Genomic DNA, 19122 nt, shown 5'->3' with positions numbered 1-19122 from the left:
AGAAGGCTGTGGGGTGACCTCATTGCAGCCTTTCAATACCTGAAGGGAACCTACACCCAGGAGGGGATTAAACTCTTCAAAAGGGCTGACAATACCAGGACTAGGGGAAATGGATCTAAGTTGAAAGAGGGAAGATTTAGGTTGGATGTTAGGGGGAAGTTCTTTACTAGGAGAGTGGTTAGGCCCTGGAACAGGCTGCCCAGGGAGGTTGTGGATGCCCCATCCTTGGAGATGTTAAAGGCCAGGTTGGACGGGGCCCTGGGCAACCTGATCTAGTAAATGTGGAAGTTTGGTGGCCCTGCCAGGCAGGGGGGTTGGAACTACATGATCCTTGAGGTCCCTTCCAACCCAGGTCATTCTGTGATTCTGTGACCAGATCATGGAACATTTTGTTTGTGGAAAGTGAAAAGGGAACCCCACATGCTCTCATACCCCAGCTGAATGCTCCAGCCTGGGAGGGCAAAATAAAGAAAGGAGATTTCACTTGACTACCATTTGTTGTCATTCTTATGTATTTGGGAAGATATGAAGAGTGTGGATAGTCAACTCAGTATAGCCCCTAATTTGGGTGTGTAAGCATTATGATAGACTGTAAAACCTATAATCAACCTTATCATATTTTCTTTTTGTCTGGATTGTGGAAAGGCCATGTACCTTGAATAAGTACATAAGCACGTTACTGGAATTAATTTTGGAAAAATTATTCAACCAATAAAATGTGTTGTACCAAAAAAACATGTTTACAGAACAGAGAAATGAGCTAGAGGGTGCTATTCAGGACTTATTTAATTGAATTAATCATGCTTCATTGGTAAATTTTCTAATCAGTATCAATACAAAAAATATTAGATTTGATTAGATAATAAGGTAATTATCTAATATAATGGATCAAATTTTTACTTCATCAGCATGGATTGTAAGCAGTAAGTTGTGACTTCCTGGTTCTTTGCCCAACACTGGCTTGTGACCTAGTTACTGCGCCCTAGACAGTGCTCTTAAGTGCATCTACTGGTTAGAGTCCCTAGTGGAAAATTTAGTGCTGTGAGTTAGCTAAGTGTGCATAACCACATTTCCTCTCTGCCCCTCCTTGTACCTTAAAATGACCCTTCCATTAGATGAGACAGGAGAGAAGGGTAAAAATTAAATCAAATTTTATATGGATAAATCAAGATTCTTGATCTTCTTTTACAGTCAGTCTTACCAATTCAGATACAACAATCAAATAATGTAATGAGCCTGATTCTCAGGATAAGAAGAAAATAAAGCTTTATGTGCCTTCCTCTTTCTTGCAAAGTAGATACTAACCATAATGTTTAATATCAGCCACCAGTGAACTAGAGCATTCAGGTTTATCGCTTCGGTTTTGGAAACCTGAGGTGTACCTGAGTGAAAGTTAGCACTGACACTTAATTTTATACTTTTTATCAATTCAGAGTTTTTTGAATCTGAGCCTTTTAAGTCAGAGAGGCTTTTGTAAGCATACACTCTACTCAAGACCATATTTAATTCTGTGTTTTTATCAACAGCATACTATAAATCAGCCCATTTATATAGAGTTTATTTCATGCCTTGTTGATTTTTCCTTTCTAAAAACATTATCAATACTAGATATTGAAGAAAAGGAGGTGAAATGAGAAAGAGTTTCATTTGGAGGATGATACTGCTTGACAGAAATCTGAATTAATTCGATACATTGTGCTCAGTAAGATCGAATATGATTTTTTTCCCAAACTCTAAATGTTCCTAGGAGAGATTTAAGTTATATTTAAGCTAGTGATTGAAAATATATTCCTCCTGTACAGTTTTGTGAAATACCAATACATAAACAAACAAACAAACAATGTTTTGTGATAGGTGGGCTTGCTGATATGTAATTTCATACAGCATTACATATTAAAAATTGTATGTTTCTTATGGGCTAAAGGGAAAAGATGGATACCTATGAGAAAGCTCTGAACTGAAATATCTGTAATTGATTAATTAAAAATCTACAAGTCACCGTTGACCTGTAGATATGAATATTCTCTTAAATGCAAAGTGAAAGCCCATCAGCAATTAAGGGTAATCCTACAGGAGACTGAGGAGAAATGGTTATTATTACTAATGTCAGGAAATGTAATGAAGCGAAATACTCCTTCCCATTAAAATGGCATGCTACCTTGAAATGTAAACATGTTAGCCATCAAGGAATAAGATTAGCCAGAGGGATGAATTTGTGCATGAGTCATGCTGATTAGTAGGCCTATAAACAAAGGTTCCTTTAGAGTTCTATTTTGCTATTCTGCCACCATTAAGTTCTCATGTAGAAATAAAAGGAATGGAATGAAATCAAAAGGGATTTTAAAATGTCTAAAATTAGTGTTTCATCTCTTTCTGCGAAGCTTTCAGGTCAAATTGTTTTGATAATGTAGGTAATGAAAGCAACACAATTTTTACTTCAATCAACTACTCCAAGGGAAGAGCTACTGATTACGTGTTCAGTTTCTCTGCATGCAGTAATTCACCTCATAATGCTCAGCTTATTTGTTTTCCCATAGTCACTTAGAACAGAACCACAGAATCATAAAGTTATTAAGGTTGGAAAAGACCACTAAGATCATCAGTCCAATCATCAACTAATTCCCAAAATGTCTGCTAACTCGTGTACCTCAGTGATACATCTACCCTTTTCTTGGACACCTCTAGGGACACTGACTCCAACACCTCCCTAAGCAGCCTGTTCCAATAATTCATCAACCTTCTGTAGAAGAATTTTTTCTAATATCCATCCTGAAACTTCCCTTGTGCAACTTAAGACCATCACTTCTCACTCATTCTATCAGTGTTACTTGAGAGAAGAGGCCAACCCCAACTTTTGAATGACACCTGGTAAAATATAACAGAAGCAGAGAGCCACAGAAAGTATTTGAAAGTTCAGCAAAATATGCAAAAAGCCCCAAAACTGATAATTTCTATATCTCTTATTTACTTCTCATGGTCCACTTGTGTGGACAAAGGTACCTTCAGGACAAGGCATTTCCATAATGCTTGGCCAATGAAGATGTAGTCAGAATGTGGTGGCTGTCTGATAGAATTAGACCATACCAGTGACACAGTTAGCATGTAAGTCCCTTTCTCTCCAGAACTGTAGACTGGGTGCAGGAGTGTGCAAATAACTACTTTCATAGGATTTTATTAAGCTGGGAACTAGTTAGTGAGTTGCTGCTAGAAAGCTGTCACATGAGAGCTAAGTCCCCTTTCCTCACAATAATAGTAGCTGATCACATGAAAACTGGGAACAGTTTAGTTTGCTTGTCTCTTATCCTTTGTGTGAAATAGAGAAAGGATGATAAAGCAGCTGTACTCCTGCCCCAAAAGAGGAATTTAAACTCCTCAGATGGTCTTTAACATACTGTTTTGCTATACTTTGTTCCTAATAGCTCATATACAGCAGCTTGAAAATCCAGAAGAGGCTGAAAACTATGTATTCACAAGCCTCTGATAAATATTCTCACATCGGTTCTGACATTGATATGTCAAAGAGCAAAAATAATAATCCAATAACAATTAAATAGAAGTAACTTTTCAAGAATTAAGAGAAAATGTTAAGTACTTTGGATTAAAATACATTTGGAAGGAAGATATCACTAAGTCTGACTGTTGAAAGTCTTTTCAGTCAAAGAACATAATATAGATGTGGAGCTTAAGTGAATGTCACTAGAACTATGGTCTCTGTCCCCTGAGGCACTATTCATGTCATTGTAGATATCTGAGTGAAGTGTGTGCTTCATTTTTTCCTTTCTTTTCATCTACAAAGAGAAAAAAAACATTAACTAAAAAGCGTAGTTCTGTCGATGAAAACTAAAGCATGCAGGCCCTTGTACTTTGTGATCTAGATATATCAGACAGTAAAATGAATTCACCTTTGGAAATCGAATTCAAATTTAAATTGAGGTCCTGTATTATCATTTTAATATTCAATAGCATCGTTTTTAATCATCATCTACTAATCCCTCTGCAAAGAGTTAAAACAAGGCTTTCCAAATGAAACAGGTAGTAAAAGACAGCATTTTTACAGTGCTGTATATTAAAGGTAATTGCCAGCAGAAACCAGCTTGGAACTCAGCTGTACATTCACTCTAGCCTGTTTTATGTTTTTACTATAGTAGCTTAGAGGTCATGGAAAAAATGCATATGAAAAATATTCACAATGACGTACTCTACAATTGAGTCAAAAAAGAGATGAGTGTAGTGGATTCTGGGAAAGGTACTACAAAAGATAACAAGCTTTCTAGAAGACTGTTGTTTACCTTATAAAACTTCATAGCAAGCAAATGCCCATGTATGAAAACACATTTTTTTTATCTTCTTTTAGTATTTAATGCATAGGAAAAAATGGACATGTATGTACATATGTAAAAGGTTGTGAATAGTATGACAGTCATAACCACCTGGACAAACACCACTGGTACCATGTGGCGTTAGGTTTTGCTCCTGCTGTGTTTTGACTCACCATGAGAACAATGCCACGGACATAAATATTGTGTCTCAGATCAGCAGGAAGAGGAATAGCACAACTGGAGCAGCATGGACATTAACCATTACAAGTGCCTGAGGCATGGAATATCGGAGAACCTGAAATTAATAACCAAAGCCTAATTTGCTGATTTGAGCCTTGTAGAAAGGAAAGTGGATCCACTGATTCCTATGGGAAACTTGGTCTACAAAGTGTTGAATTTAACAGGACTCTTACCATTGCCTCTACCAGGCTTTGGGCTGGGAAGTAGAATGGCTATTCTGAGTCAGATCAGGCCTGATCTAAACTAGAACCCTTGCTACAATACTGAGAATTTAATCTTGAGATAAGCACAAAAGACAAGCAAGCAAACAACAAAAACAACAGTGACAGAGAATAGTATTAATATAGCCCACAATACACTTTCATCCAAACTTGCATATCTGGAGCTGAAGTGCTCTCCTATTGAAAAAGATGAACAAATGGATCAAATAATCTCTTAGACAGTTTGTTTTGGGTTATTATTATTATTTCAAATCATATGTAAGAATTTTTTTTTCTCAAAAAGTCCTAAATATTTTAAATTGTGAGATGCATTTTTACATGCAGTTGCAGCTGACTATGCTCCCCTCCATATTCTGAACTCTAAAGGAAAAGCAAATCTGAGCTCCAAAAGCTGTGTTCATTTGCTAATGAGTATTACCTAAGAAACCATGCAAAGGGGTTACATCCTTACATATGATTAAAAAAAAATAAATATGACAATGACCCAAAACAGTCTGTCTAAGAACAGGTTGCCCAGAGAGGTGGTGGGTGCCCAGTTCCTGCAGACATTCAAGGTCAGGCTGGATGGGGCTCTGAGCACCTGATCTAGCTGTAGGTGTCCCTGTTTGTTGTGGGGGAGTTGGACTAGATGGCCTCTAAAGGTCACTTCCAACTCAGATGATTTCGTGGCTCTGATTCTGTCTGCTATATGACTTCTGATCTCTAACACACCCTGTATGTCTCTACATCTTTTTCATCATTTGAACATTTCACTTTTGTTTTCAGATAATCCCTTGCTAGTTTTGAGGGTGTTCCTGAGGACTGACTGTTTTTCCTTTCTTCTCACACATCAGATGAGACAGAAGTTCTTACTTTGTCATCTGTAACATACTTTTCTGGGTGCTTGTGTTTGTATGTATAGTTTGGAGTTCACAGAAAAGCAAATTCCATTGTGATGTACTTTCTCTTATTCATTATGCTCTTTCAGCAGCCAAGAAACCATTCTTTATACAGCAGATATTCTGGGAAAAAAAAAGCTTTCCCAGAATTCTGACACAAGATTACAACACTTTTATGTGTAAAGGATAAAAGTAATCACCTAACAGAGGATTTATCTTTTGAAATGCATTGAACTAAAGTAAGGATAGATTACTCTTTTTGTTTTCATTGTTATTTCCTGAAGTTTCAAAAAAGATTTAAACAAACCAGACAAACAGACTGAAAATTCCTTTGCTCAGAAAAGCTTTCAAATCTCTTAAGAAAAGCAGAGAACAATTTACAAAGAGCCCTTGGTGCCTACGTAAACATAGAGGCCTTTGGGACTTCAGAAGACTGAAATTCTGGTAACTGAAATGGAAAGACAGAGGTCAGACCTTGAGATCTGTAGAAGCTTGGAAGGAATTTGGTTGCTAGGAAGCAGTATATTTTCTAAATGTGGTTCATAAAAAATGTTTCAAGGATTTAAAAGAACTTCATCTATAATATTTTCTTAATTTGCATAGTGGTTTTTATTGCTTTGAAATGTTTTTTTATTGCTTTGAAATGATAACACATGTAGCAGCAGCTACTTCCTACCATGCAAATGCAAAGTTATGCAGTTTAACCTCTGTGGTACTATGTTACAAACATATCAGAGATTATTCCTGCAAATGCCAATAGTTTGATCCTTACACATGTGGTCATCTCATGAAAATCAGTGCCATCTGATTGAATTTTCTTCCTAAACCTACTTATTTACTGCTATTTTTATGTCAGAGGCCAAGGAGGACATCCTTCTACCAGCAAATTCAGTGGCAATCCAAAATAAACCTTCTAATTCCACTAGAATCTCTTAAACAGGGTGTACAGGGAATGGTGCTTCATTGATGCTTGGGCAGAAGCAGCCCACATACCGTGCTGCAAGGAACACAGAAAAAGGAGAGGAGCCAGCAGGGTTTGCTCCATGCCCATAGCAGAATCAGGATGAGAAAAGGAAGCAGATCTCTGCACTACATATCCTGATTAAGGAAAGTATAGCAACAGAAAAATCCCCTAATAACCTGCATGAAAATAAAACTATGAATAAGCTTGGAATATTTGGATGCAATGTTAGCTTCACATTTTACTTTCTGCAGTTTGGCTGTAAAATGACATCAGCAGTCAGCTCACAGCTTTATAGCTGTGCATTTGTCACCATGCCTAGAGGTGTGAGGGGTGGTTGTCTGCCCACCTTCCCAGGGCACATTCTCAGTGATTCAGACCATAAGGTTCAGTTCCTGTGACTGAGGAAAAATAATGCATCACATCTGAAAAACTTCTGCTCTGAGAAAGAGTCTGGCAGATCAGCCATAGTAACAGAAAGAAAAAATTGCAGTGATCTAATATTCCTATTATGTTACGATTATCTGCAGAGCTCTGGTTCTGCAGTCTTTCTCTCTTTCTCTTGTTCTAATCCATGTCGGCATTTCTATTATGCCTGTCACCATAGCATCTGAATGCCCTCCAAGCAAGAGGTAATACTGCCTCCTTTTTCTGCCATCAGCAAAATATGAACATTATCTGAGCTAGAATGGGGTCTTCTGAAACTGTCAGCATGCCAAGAAGGAGAGCATGGCAATTTATCATAGATAGAGCACCTCATTCTCCAGTCTTTTTTTCTGTTCTGTTTGTGTACTGCATTGAGTCTTTCTGCGACAAGAACAAGTTGATGACTGTGGTATTAATAGGATGTTTATATAATGAACAGTTCTTTAACTATAGCGACAAGTTTGAGTATGCAATAGCAACTCAAGAAGTGCTTATGATAAACTGGGTAACTCCTCCCAGAAGATCAACCATTGTTTTGCTTTATTTATATTGCAAATGTAATATACTTCTTGCATTATTGTGTCTATCTTCCATACGGTTTGTCATGAAGTCTCTGTGGAAAGGCAGACCTGCTCTAAATCAGAAAATAATCACAAGTCACTGTGTGATAGATGAATTAGTCATGCTTTGTATGATTTAAATCTCATGAAAAGACGCTCAAATTGTAAGTTGTGCTGTCTTGACAGGACTTTAATTAAAGTTTCAAATCAGTCAGCTCCTGTTCAGCTATTGACCAGGGAAGTTGACTTGAGTCCTCTCAGCTCCATTCATGTTTCAAAATGAATGAACCTTCTGACAATGCTTGGTTTGCATTTTCTCTGAATAGAGAGAGAGGCAGGGAGGTAATGATAGAGAGAGAGGCAGGGAGGTAATGTCTTTAGAATTTTAAGAATATTTATTTTATCTTCATTCTTCATATTAGTAATTCAAACTGTTGCACAGTATACTTCAAGAATGAGACAGAAAGAATGTTGTTCACTTCTTTCTTTCTCTCTCTCTGTCTTTTTTTTTTTTTTTTAATTTTCAGAAGAGTCCTTTGAAACCTTATTTGCATTGAAAATGCTTATTGAAAAGCTGAGCGTCATGTCAGGGTTCCTGTTCTACTCAGAGGATGTAATTTTGCTTTGTAAATTGGTCGCTCATCTTGAATGAGCAAATAAGCATCCTGGTGGATGCCAATTATATGAACTTTTGTATCCCAAGTAGAACTGCTGAGAGAAATTTTGATGGACTGATTTTGCATTTGAATATGCTTCCAACTGGATCTAAAACACATTTTAAGATCAGATTGACCTCTCTAGAGTTTTCTGAAGAAAAAAATTCCAGTTGTGCTCAGACATTTTATTTGGACAGTTTCAGAGGAAGACATTTTAATTTCTTGTTTCTATTCCTAAGGCTTTTTTGTTGTTGTTGTTGTTCACAACCCAAACAACATAACTTAAAAAGTCAATGTGAAAATATTTCAGTTTTTCTATAAGTAAACATTGAGAATGACTGCATGTATGTTGTTCACCCACTTTTGAGATTTATCTTCAAGGAAAAGTCTGGAACTCTGATTCTTATCAGAATCTAGTCAACCATTGAAATCCTGACATTCTTTCTAAATGTAACTTCCATTCTCTCATCTCATCTATAGAAAGAGATGCGTTGGTTGCTTAAAACGTCTCCAGCTGCAATAGCCTAAATCAGGAATTTGAAAACAGTTTTGACAGACTCTGCCTTTGGTAATGGCAGTACTGGGTATAATCAGTGACAGGAATAGTACTGATTATTGGTGTCAGTCAAAAGCACTTCCAGCTCACACTGCCTGTCTATCATTTACAGCCAGCTCTCATACTCCTACTGGTATATGTGGTACCTCCAGAACTGATGGATTTGTACCAGGGTTTCTGGTGTACTGCAGCATGTACTGACCTGGGCTTTTATTGCTTCCTCATATCTGAGGCCGTTGGTAATGTTTGCACTTTCAGAGAAAAAAGCTTTCAGGGGGAGGTATCAGTCACCATCCTTCTGCTGGCATGGAAGATAGGGAAGAACTTTTAAAATCTTTTCCTAAACAACTGAGACTCCAGTGAAAGCAAGATATGCCTTCATCTTGCCTTTAGACAAATGATACACCAATCTTTTGCTGCAAAGATATATTGCTCAGCTCCACAAAGCTACAGAGTGATGCTATTGATACACTGCTGTAATCCCTGCGCATCCATACTCATACATATAACACCAAATCTTTCTGGAGGCGATTAACAGAGAAGATGAAAGGTGACATTTCCAATGAAGCCACTCACATATCTGTTTGCATTTAAAAGCTCAGATTCAGCAGTTGTGGGCACTGCAGTATAAGCACAGGCATGGACCTGTGACACTGGATCATCCCAGCTGGCTGCTCAGAGGCTGTGCGGTTACCCAAGAAATCCCTCTCATTTAGTTCCTGAAGACTAAACTAAAATCCTGTATCAGTGGGAGGTACTGACTCCAGCACTGTGGGCTAAAAAGGAACCACTAAAAGAAAGACAGTGAACTTCTAGACGGATTCTCATCCTTTTAATGGTAAAAGTAATGTACTTCCCTGGAATGGAGAGAGAGCAAGCAGCGGACACTGCTTGCCTTTCTTTTATCTGCAGATTACATCAAGAATATTTCTCTAAGTATGTTCCAGCATGACTCACATTATCCCCCAGCTAGAACTGATGGGATCCATGGGCAAGAAATTTGGCTTCTCCTTTTGTTTTATCTAACCCTGATCAGTGTAAATTTAACAGAAAGAGCTATTTAAAGCCAGCAAGCAGAAGGCAGATGAGGAAGCAATTCGGGGCCCAGTGGGTAACGAGGGAGTCTTCTGGGGCAGTTTGCACAGGGCAGCTGACAGATTACAGCACTCTGTAACACAGCCTTTCCAGGATGAGTCCCTCCTCACACAACCACCAGAGCTCTCTCTTCAGTCAGCACATATACAATTGTCCCCATGCTGCTTCTTTGTGGCTGAAAGGAAAATGAATTTACCAGAGGATGTCTGTTCAGCCACCAAGACTCTGTCATGATGAATGATTCTGTGGACAGCCAATGTCAAACAGATAATAACAGGGAACTGAAAGGCAAGAAGGAGGGAGAACTGTATCATCTTGATGTCTCAAAAGGCTATTGGTTTCTGGTGCTAAAGATAGCCCTTACCAGTTCCACACCCTCCAGCAGTTATATCCCATCTTCCACATACTGCTGGGCAGTAGTCCTCTGTGAAGGACAACCTCACATTTTTAGCACTCTAAACAATTATCTGAAGCACACATATCCATGTTTGTAATGGCAGCCAGACAAACTCACAAACATCTCATAACAGGCCAGGCTCATATGAGATCCAAGTCTTCAGGGAGCAAGTGGATAAACATGAATCTGTGTTGTTCTTCTCAGAAGCTGAAGACCATACCCTTAAGTAGAAAGTCCTGAAGCAAAACACAGCTTTGTTTCTTCAAAAATGACCACAGTTTGGAGACATACAGTTTGACTCTATTATAGCTTACTAGAAGCACAAGAAACACTTAGCCACAGTTAAGAAAAACCTTCAAATCATTACGAGTTTAAAGCTTGAAGTTGTTCATTTTGCTGGGCTAGCTCCCTGACTGTGCTCTGATTTCTGTAGCTGCAGAAAATGGTACGTTACAGTAAATAACTGTTTGGGAGAAAATATCTATTACATCCAGATGTAGGGGTTGAGCCTTTTTACTCTCAGGAGGGCCTTACAAAATGGAAAATATCAAAAGCAACCCATAAATTTTTCATATAACAATGCCTGCATGTATGCACACATGCACATTTTGGTGCAGCACTTTGTTCTGACCTATATCAGGTGGCCATGCTTCACCCTGTGGGCCAATTTTGTTTTAGCCATTTTTCTTCCCAACAGAGCTGGTTCAATATCTTCACCTATTTTCTATCCAGATACTCTGCTGAGAGGTCAAACTTTGCAGGGTGGTTTCCAGTAACACTCTGTGCAGTCAGTGCCAAGCTTTATTTGCCTTCAGCAAGATTATCCAGGTCATCTCGCCCCTAAGGGAATTTGGAAAATGGCATAAGAAATAACAGTCCTTTCCCAAAGGTTCAAAAGCATTTGAGTTGCTTGGCACCACAGCCTAAGGTTCTGCTTGAGCTTCTTTTTATTGGTGGGCAGCTAGTGTTTATCACCTAGACCTCTCCTCAGGTATGCAAAGTGTCCCATGGCAAATGCGTGTCCAGTGCTTTGAAAACATGAAATGGAGATTTGAATCAAACCTGCCTAGGAGAAGGCAAGATCTTCTCTGGTTCCATTATGTTTTTTTCTCTCATGAGACAAAGAGCATCACTGCAAATCATTTTCTTTAGGGGAAGAAAGTGAAGTTAATGAACCTGGAAAAGGAAAATTCAGTATTAACAGTGCTGCACCTTTCCTGTTCACGAGGAACACTGCTTCAATCTGCTTGACTGAACAGTCATTATTAATGTCATTTCAAAGCACTGATTACTTTAAGATTATTCTTCTGTATTGCACAACACTATCTAGCACTGAAATTTCATGTAATCACACACAGAAACACAGAATGGCTTAGGTGGGAGAGGACCCCAAAGATCATCTAGTTCCAAACCCCCTGACAAGGGCAGGGTTCCCAACCACTAGACCAGGCTGCCCAGAATCCTATCCAGCATGGCCTTGAATTCCTCCAGGTCATAAACTCTCCAGACAGCCAGTTGCAATGCCTCACTACCCTCTTATTCCTAACATCTAACCTAGATTTCCCCTCTTCTAATTTGAAGCCATTCCCCCTTGTCCTTGTCCTATTCAGTCTGTGAAAAAAGTTGATCCTCATCCTGCTTGTAAGCTCCCTTCAATTACTGGAATCCTCGAGGAGACAAAAGCTAAATGTTGTGGTTAAGAAGATGAATCTATTACTGCTCAAGCTAAAAAAGTATCTGACCTGTGGTTGCTGCAGCTTGAGCAGAAAAATCTACTTCCTCACAAACTATAGAAAGAGGCAGAACAGGCGGAACTTTTTACAAGATGCTAAGTGCAAGCTTTTTTTTTGGCTAACATGTTTTCCATCGTGACAGCTCTCAGTCAATTCCAGTTGAAAGCATCTGCTTCTCTGGAATGGGCCACAGCTCTTCTGACTTCTCTGTCTTAGCCTCATGTATGTCAGAATTTGATATACAATCTTTTAGTAAAAAGCATATGTAAACTTTTTTTTTTTTTTTTTTTTTTTTTTCTGGCTATGGAAAGCTTCTTGCAATAATCTCCAAAGTTAACACATGCTCCATCACCTCAGAAATGCATTCTCTGCAATTCTTTCTCTCAATATTCTCTTTGTAATTACTCAGTGTGCACATTTTTGACTGATTTTGGTTGTGCACGTAAATTCCATGATACATTGCTGCTCTTTGTCATTAGTTATTATTTGATTTTGGCATTCCATTTGCTCCAATAAAATAGAAACACTGAGGTACATTCAGATTTTTGGCTCTTTTTCTGATTTTTCACAAATCCTTTACTCTTTGAGGATCCAATTCTGTCAGGTGGTCAGGCGCTTAATACTTCTAGCCCAGTGCTTAAGTTTGTCTTCACAAGTGAAAGTAGGTAGCAAGATCTGGCTTTTGGCTGCTAGATTTTCTTACAGAGAAGTGTCAGGGTTCTTCTTTATGTCTAGAAAAGACAATGTCCCTATATCCAAACCTTTCCTACAGCGTTTTCTATTGACTGCACTGAACAACTTTACCACATGCTGCCTATTGTAACCTCACGATGACTTGCCAAACTTCCCCCTCTTTTTTCAGGGAACTTCACTGCTCTACTCAGGGAGTAGAGCCAGTTTTGCCCCAAGAGCTGCTTGTTTGCACCTAACTCCCTTAGCCGTGTGGCACGGAGGCATTTCTCAGCACCCAGGTCTGGGTGTCAGTCTGAGCTACATATTGCTGCAATGAAATCCACCACCTTATTTTGGGTGCTTAAGAACCGAGAAGTCCAAAATCAGAAGAGAGAAAATCCAAAATTGAATGCACTACACTTTAAAAAGAGTGAGTCCATTTGCATTTTGCTTGCTGCCTCCTACTCCTTCCCAATCCATCTTCTGGATATGTACCAGCAGCCAGGACTACACGACTTTCACTACAGGATGAAATGACTTTAAATGGCAATGTGGCTACAGTACAGCACTAACATCTCAGCAGCAGACAGTGTGAGATTAATGTCACAAATAGCAAGTGGATCTTTGATATCTTAACCTCAAGGATTCATTGCACTTGTAAATCTGCGGAGGCTCAGTTGGGTGCTCTGCTGTTACAGATCACTGAGATAATGTAAACAGGCGTTTGCTGGGGCCTGGTGGAACCAGGAGGTTTCTGTTTGCATGAGCAGCCTTTTCAAAGGCTTGTTATAATACAAACATCAGGTGTATGTATGTAAACATTGTTTTATAGAAGAAAATGGAATAAACCGAACTTCAGTAAACAACAGTTCAAAGCAACTCCACATTAAATACTGAAAGGGGGAAGGAGAAGCTCCCTTCTACTTGTGAACTCAGGAATAATAACTCTAAGCAAATATTGTGTCCAGAATTCCTCTGTTCCTGGCAGCCTAAAGAAAAACATAACCGAGGACAGCAAAATATCGGGTACTATTGCTTGCGCAGATCCTGAGATGGGAGCAGTGGGATAAAGAACACAGACCTGGTATTGAAGAGCTTTCTGGATGTGAGTCAGTGCCTGCAGGCCCCACCGTGTACCAAAACTGAACAAAAATAGTGATCCTGCCAGGCCTAGCCCTTGCTGGTGGGGGTACTACTGCTCTCTGCTGGTGCAAAGGCACTGTTAATAAAACATTCCTGAATGTGCCCTGCTGATGCAAAGTATCTCTGAGAAAGTGAATGCTGTGGGTAAGAGGATGGACATTCCGCATCAGGGAACATGTTGAGACTTTCAACATTTATCTTTGTTTCTGTTTTCTTTTTCTCTTTTTTAAACAATTGCCAGAAGGTCTTCTCACGTAAAAAGGGAAATAGATAGGATTTATCAAAATATTTTAATTCAACCAACCAAAATGTTTCGTCAGAGCTTTGAAGTTTTTAAAGTCACGATATGCGAAATTGCAATTAAAAAAATAGTTTTGAAATGGTAAAAAAAAAAGTTATCTAAAGCCCCCCAAACATTATACCCAGTTCTTCTGCCTCCTGTGTCTTTTCAAAAGATTTATTTAGAAGTTCAGATTACTTATAGTACAAAAAAAACTGGCTATAAATCAACTTCAAAGTAAATGATAGTCTGCTTATTCCAAAGAAAAGGTATAAAGTACCTTATTAAGACCTAGCTTTCATTTTACTTTCACACAGCTACTACTTACAGACTCTATTTAACTAATGGCTTTTTTTTTTTTCTTCCAATGGGAGAACTGTTCTCTATTCTAAACAGGATTGAAGCATATTAGATTAATCAACTGAGTGCATTATTTAAGAGAGTCATTATTGATTCCATGTAAAATAAAAACAAGGAAAGAGAGAGGAAGATAAACTTAGACACTGTGATACACATATACATTAAAAAATCAATGGAAATTCTGCATGTATACTAACTTTAAACACTGTTCTGTTACTAATACAAGATGTTGTGAATATCTTTTTTAAACGGAACTGCTAAACAAGATTTGTGTTGTCTTTTCCATAATAGTACAATAAGGTGAAAAAATGTTATCATATCCAACTAAGCACAAAGAAAAAAAAAATCACAGTACATCATATTACTGATGTTAAGCAACTTCTAACTCACAGTGAGCTCTGATATTAAAGGGCACCCCTTTGCAAATGTATCTTTATAACTGGAACAAACATGATTTCCCCTTAAGCTGCATCTCTGCATCACAGTAAACACACAAAAATTGTAAAAATATTCTCAGCACTAAGACATTATTTCCCTTTGTAAACCAAGCAGGATATGAAGCCTTATCTTTCCTCTCTATTTGTCTTGTTATCACAAATACAGCCACTGAAAAGAGCTGCTAGGCAATGAATTAGTTTTGTACCTTTTGAGAAAAATTCCCTAAGAACATCTTTCCTGGCTGTACAGTTTAGTCTGACAGCTTTCTGCTCCTGTGTGGACAGAGTTTGCACCCCTGTGTGCACATGGTTAGTAGTTGCATGTTCAGCATGTATGCATTCTTGGGTCTCAGGTTTCAGATGATTTTCCTGCGTGCGTATTCAGAATTCATGGTTTGTTTTTAATGAACTGTAGCAAGGCTAAGAAGCTTTCACGATGTTCATAAGCAGAGTCTCACTATCCTGTGATATATATGCCACTCCTACACTTTTAAAATGCTCTAGGAAAAGGATGTATTTATGGCAGATTTTCTACAACGTTTTAGAAGTGGGTTCGGGACATGTCACACATCTTATAGATTATACATTATAAGTAGAATATATTATCTTCTCTGAGAGGCTCACAACCTTCATTGACACTAACAAGATTTACATGTCCCAGTGGACAAAGGAATGGACTTCAGAGTCCTTAATTCAATTTATTAGAAAGAGTGGCTGACTCAGAGTTGAGAAGAAGCATGACCTTTTGACACTAGCTGTTTGCTTCTAGGGCCAATGTGGAAAAACTCCTTGTGATCCCCAGGGAGAAGAATATTTTTTCAGTGTTTATTGAGTGGCCTCTCTGGCCATTTTGGCCCCAGAAGAACAGCTCAACAAAACAGCAGTTTCTTTTGCTTAAATGTATCTTTTCACACACTTAGTGACTGATGAATTTTGCTGAGTCAGGGCCTTGGTAAGCATTTCACCTTCAAGATAACTCAGCACAAAAACAAGTACATCACAGGGTGATTTGTTTCCTTCTCTAGAAGGTGCCTATTGACAGTTCTCAAAGGAAGAGAGGAGCCTTTTTTTTTTCTCTGTTATGCTTAAAGGGGCCACACTTGGATCTCTCTATCCTTCTAGATGCTTCCTAGGATTAGAGGAGGAAAACAGAATGTGTAGTAAAAGAGAAGAGAGGAAGAAAACTGATGGAAACATAGGCAAAGGAAATCAATTCATGCAGATATATCTTGTCACTGAAGTGGTCCACATCACAGTTCAGTGGTCATGAAACTGTCCTCATGGACATCACACTTGTAACTTCTGAATTTCAGAAGGGTTACAGGTAGTCAAGGTCTAATCTATTCATTGAAATGGTTGGGATAATAATTAGTAATCAATCAGATATAAAAAAAGTGACCTTGCGACCTTGCCAATACAGAAGCCCTGTTAGCAATATTTAAGGCTGATGAGACTGCAACAGATGGACTGAATGTCAGTTCAGTGCATGAACAAAATGATCCCATACATCTCATTCAGTTATATCTATAGTTCTAAAGAAAACAAAGTTGCTTTCTTGATACAAAAGATTGTTAAATTTTGGATGCCACTTTCAAATTAACGTGAATCATTCAAATATTCATGGACTATCAAAGCCACAGGTAAACTACTGCAATAATGGCACCAAGTAAAAACAATTTAAAGGCAATGCAGTAAAGTCTATGATTTTCTGAGTGCTCCTTCAGCTAATGTTTTTATTTATTTATTTATTTATTTTAATGTAAATAAAGTTAATATCGTCCATAGAGGAGTCTGAAAAGTAAGCAAAAAATTGTAAATATTCTATTCAAGAAATCTTGCCTTTTCTATCACGTGGAAGACTCTATACACAAAATGGATGCCAAAGAAAATTAGGAATGAGAATTAAACAAAATCAGAAATGTGGTTCCTGAAACAAGAAGTTCAAAGACATTTACAAAGAGGTGGTGTCCAACACAGTGAACCTCTTCTCATTTGATCCCATAGGAAGGCATATGCATTCCTAGCGATCATCTAAAAAGCAGGGCAGGGGTCATATAACTAGTCTGATATAACTACAACCCCAGAGTATCAGTACATGCCATATACACTGTGCTTGAAGTCTTGTCATGGGCAAGGAGAGGACTATATCTTACACCTGAAGCCAAGATTTTACTGTTAATCTCATTTAAAGGCTTGTCTATGTAACCAAGATACAGAAATTAGTTAATTATATTAGCCTAAATAAAGTTTAAAAATTTCTTTTAAAATTATATCAAATGGGCAGTGCTACATATAAAGGCTATAACAACACCCCTCTCCTAGATCTAATGCTTTTTCTTTGGTGCTGCATTTACCACTCCACTGCTCCACTTGCTACGTTTACCCCTCCATCTAGTAATGCTGACATATTTTTATCTAGGGAAAGAGGTGTGACAGAAAGCTGCCATCCTGAGATACTTGCTGGGAGGAGTACAATTTTCATGTAGAGGATTTTTCCTCTTTGCTAGGAAAAATGCAATATTGATGTTAAGCATTTCCTCCTCACTCTAGGGACCGCTTGAGTGCATTTTTATATGTTTGTTAATGTGCAGTCTGCCCTGATTTTGTTTCTGTAGTTTTCAACTCTTATATTACATCTAACTTTACGTTATGTGGTAGGATTTATACATGAGACACTTGACCTTTTTTGTTATCCCTAAAACTGCTGTTGCCCAGCTCCTAGGTTTGCAGTATCTTTTCTTATGACTAATTGAGAGCCCTGGGGCCTCTATCACACTATACCTTCAAAATGCTCAGTCATTAATTTAGAGGTTCAGGGGTCATTCTACACAGCATAATTAATTGCTATTCCTATTTATACAAGAACTTTTAGCTACAGGCATTACATCAATTATATAAAGATAAGAAAAATGAAAACAAATACAGGAATAGACACCTGGTCATTAGACAATAGCTGTTAGAGATAAACAAGCTGAAACAAAGCTACAAGCTGGCTGAGACCAGTCTACATAAAATCTGACAAGCACTCGGGACTGTGTTAACTCAAAACAAAGCCTGTGGCTTGTTATCAGCAACAGTGATACTGTGTTTACCTGGGGCTATACAGGACACCCTAAGGTGGACTAGAAATTTCAAGGGATCCAGTCTCCCATTATTATTATTATTATTATTATTATTATTATTATTATTATTATTATTATTATTATTATTATTATTATTATTATTATTATTATTACTTAACCATTTAATGATCAGTTTTGCATCTCTAAAATACACAGCATTTAGACTAAACTTTAGGGTGAGAGCTGAAGATAAGTTTAGAGTCTGGACATGAAGAATTTTGAGAAATCGAAATTCTCAGTGAATAACTGAGAAAAATGGAAAGGACAAACAGATTAGAATGCTACTTAATCTTCTGTCATTCACATCTCAAGGACCGGACCTGATTTGTACCTAGAATAGGTTTAAGCTGGGAATGGGGTTAGAACCTGGGGAACAGTAGTCAGAGAAGCCCAGCTTCCTGCTGTATCTTGTAAGTCATTTGGAGTAGGGAAAGGGATCGGTGTTATCTTCATCAAAACTGTGTTCTTAACTCTTTGTTGGTTCCTGTCTCATGTCCACCTTTACATTTTGGTATGAGGTAGGATAGAGAACATAATTATATATAATCAGGGCTTTGGAAAACACTGAACTCCTTCTCCCTGCTCTTTCCCCAACAGCCTGAGCCAAGAAAGAAGCGGAGACGTCGCCGGTCAGAACCTGATGACCTGGGGCTTGGTGGTCCCCCGCGGTGCCGCAGCGGTGTTATGGCGCCCCCTGGCGGCGGTTTACTCACTATAATCACTAACACATATTTTTAACTCTGATTTGTTTTATTTTTGGTTAACTTGATTTTCTAAATCGCCCTTTGGAGCAGATGCAGGAATCCCTGAGCCTGTCTGTTGTGGTCACCGCATTCCCCCAGTGCGAGCTGTCGGTTGTCGGCGCCTCCTTTGGCAAAGTGTGAATCAATGTGCCGCAGCAGTTGTCGACAGTGTAAATAACACCCTTAAAAGTGAGAATGAAGCGATTATTTGGGGTTTAGCCACCTGTTCTAATTACTCTGGCACCAACGTGTGGAGTAAGGATGTGCAGTCCCAGCCAGCAGCTCTCCCCAGCTGTGCAGTGTCTGGGATCACTGGCTTCACT

Source organism: Coturnix japonica, chromosome 1 (assembly GCF_001577835.2).
Source record: "Coturnix japonica isolate 7356 chromosome 1, Coturnix japonica 2.1, whole genome shotgun sequence".
Taxonomy (NCBI): domain Eukaryota; kingdom Metazoa; phylum Chordata; class Aves; order Galliformes; family Phasianidae; genus Coturnix; species Coturnix japonica.
This window is presented reverse-complemented; position numbering follows the sequence as displayed.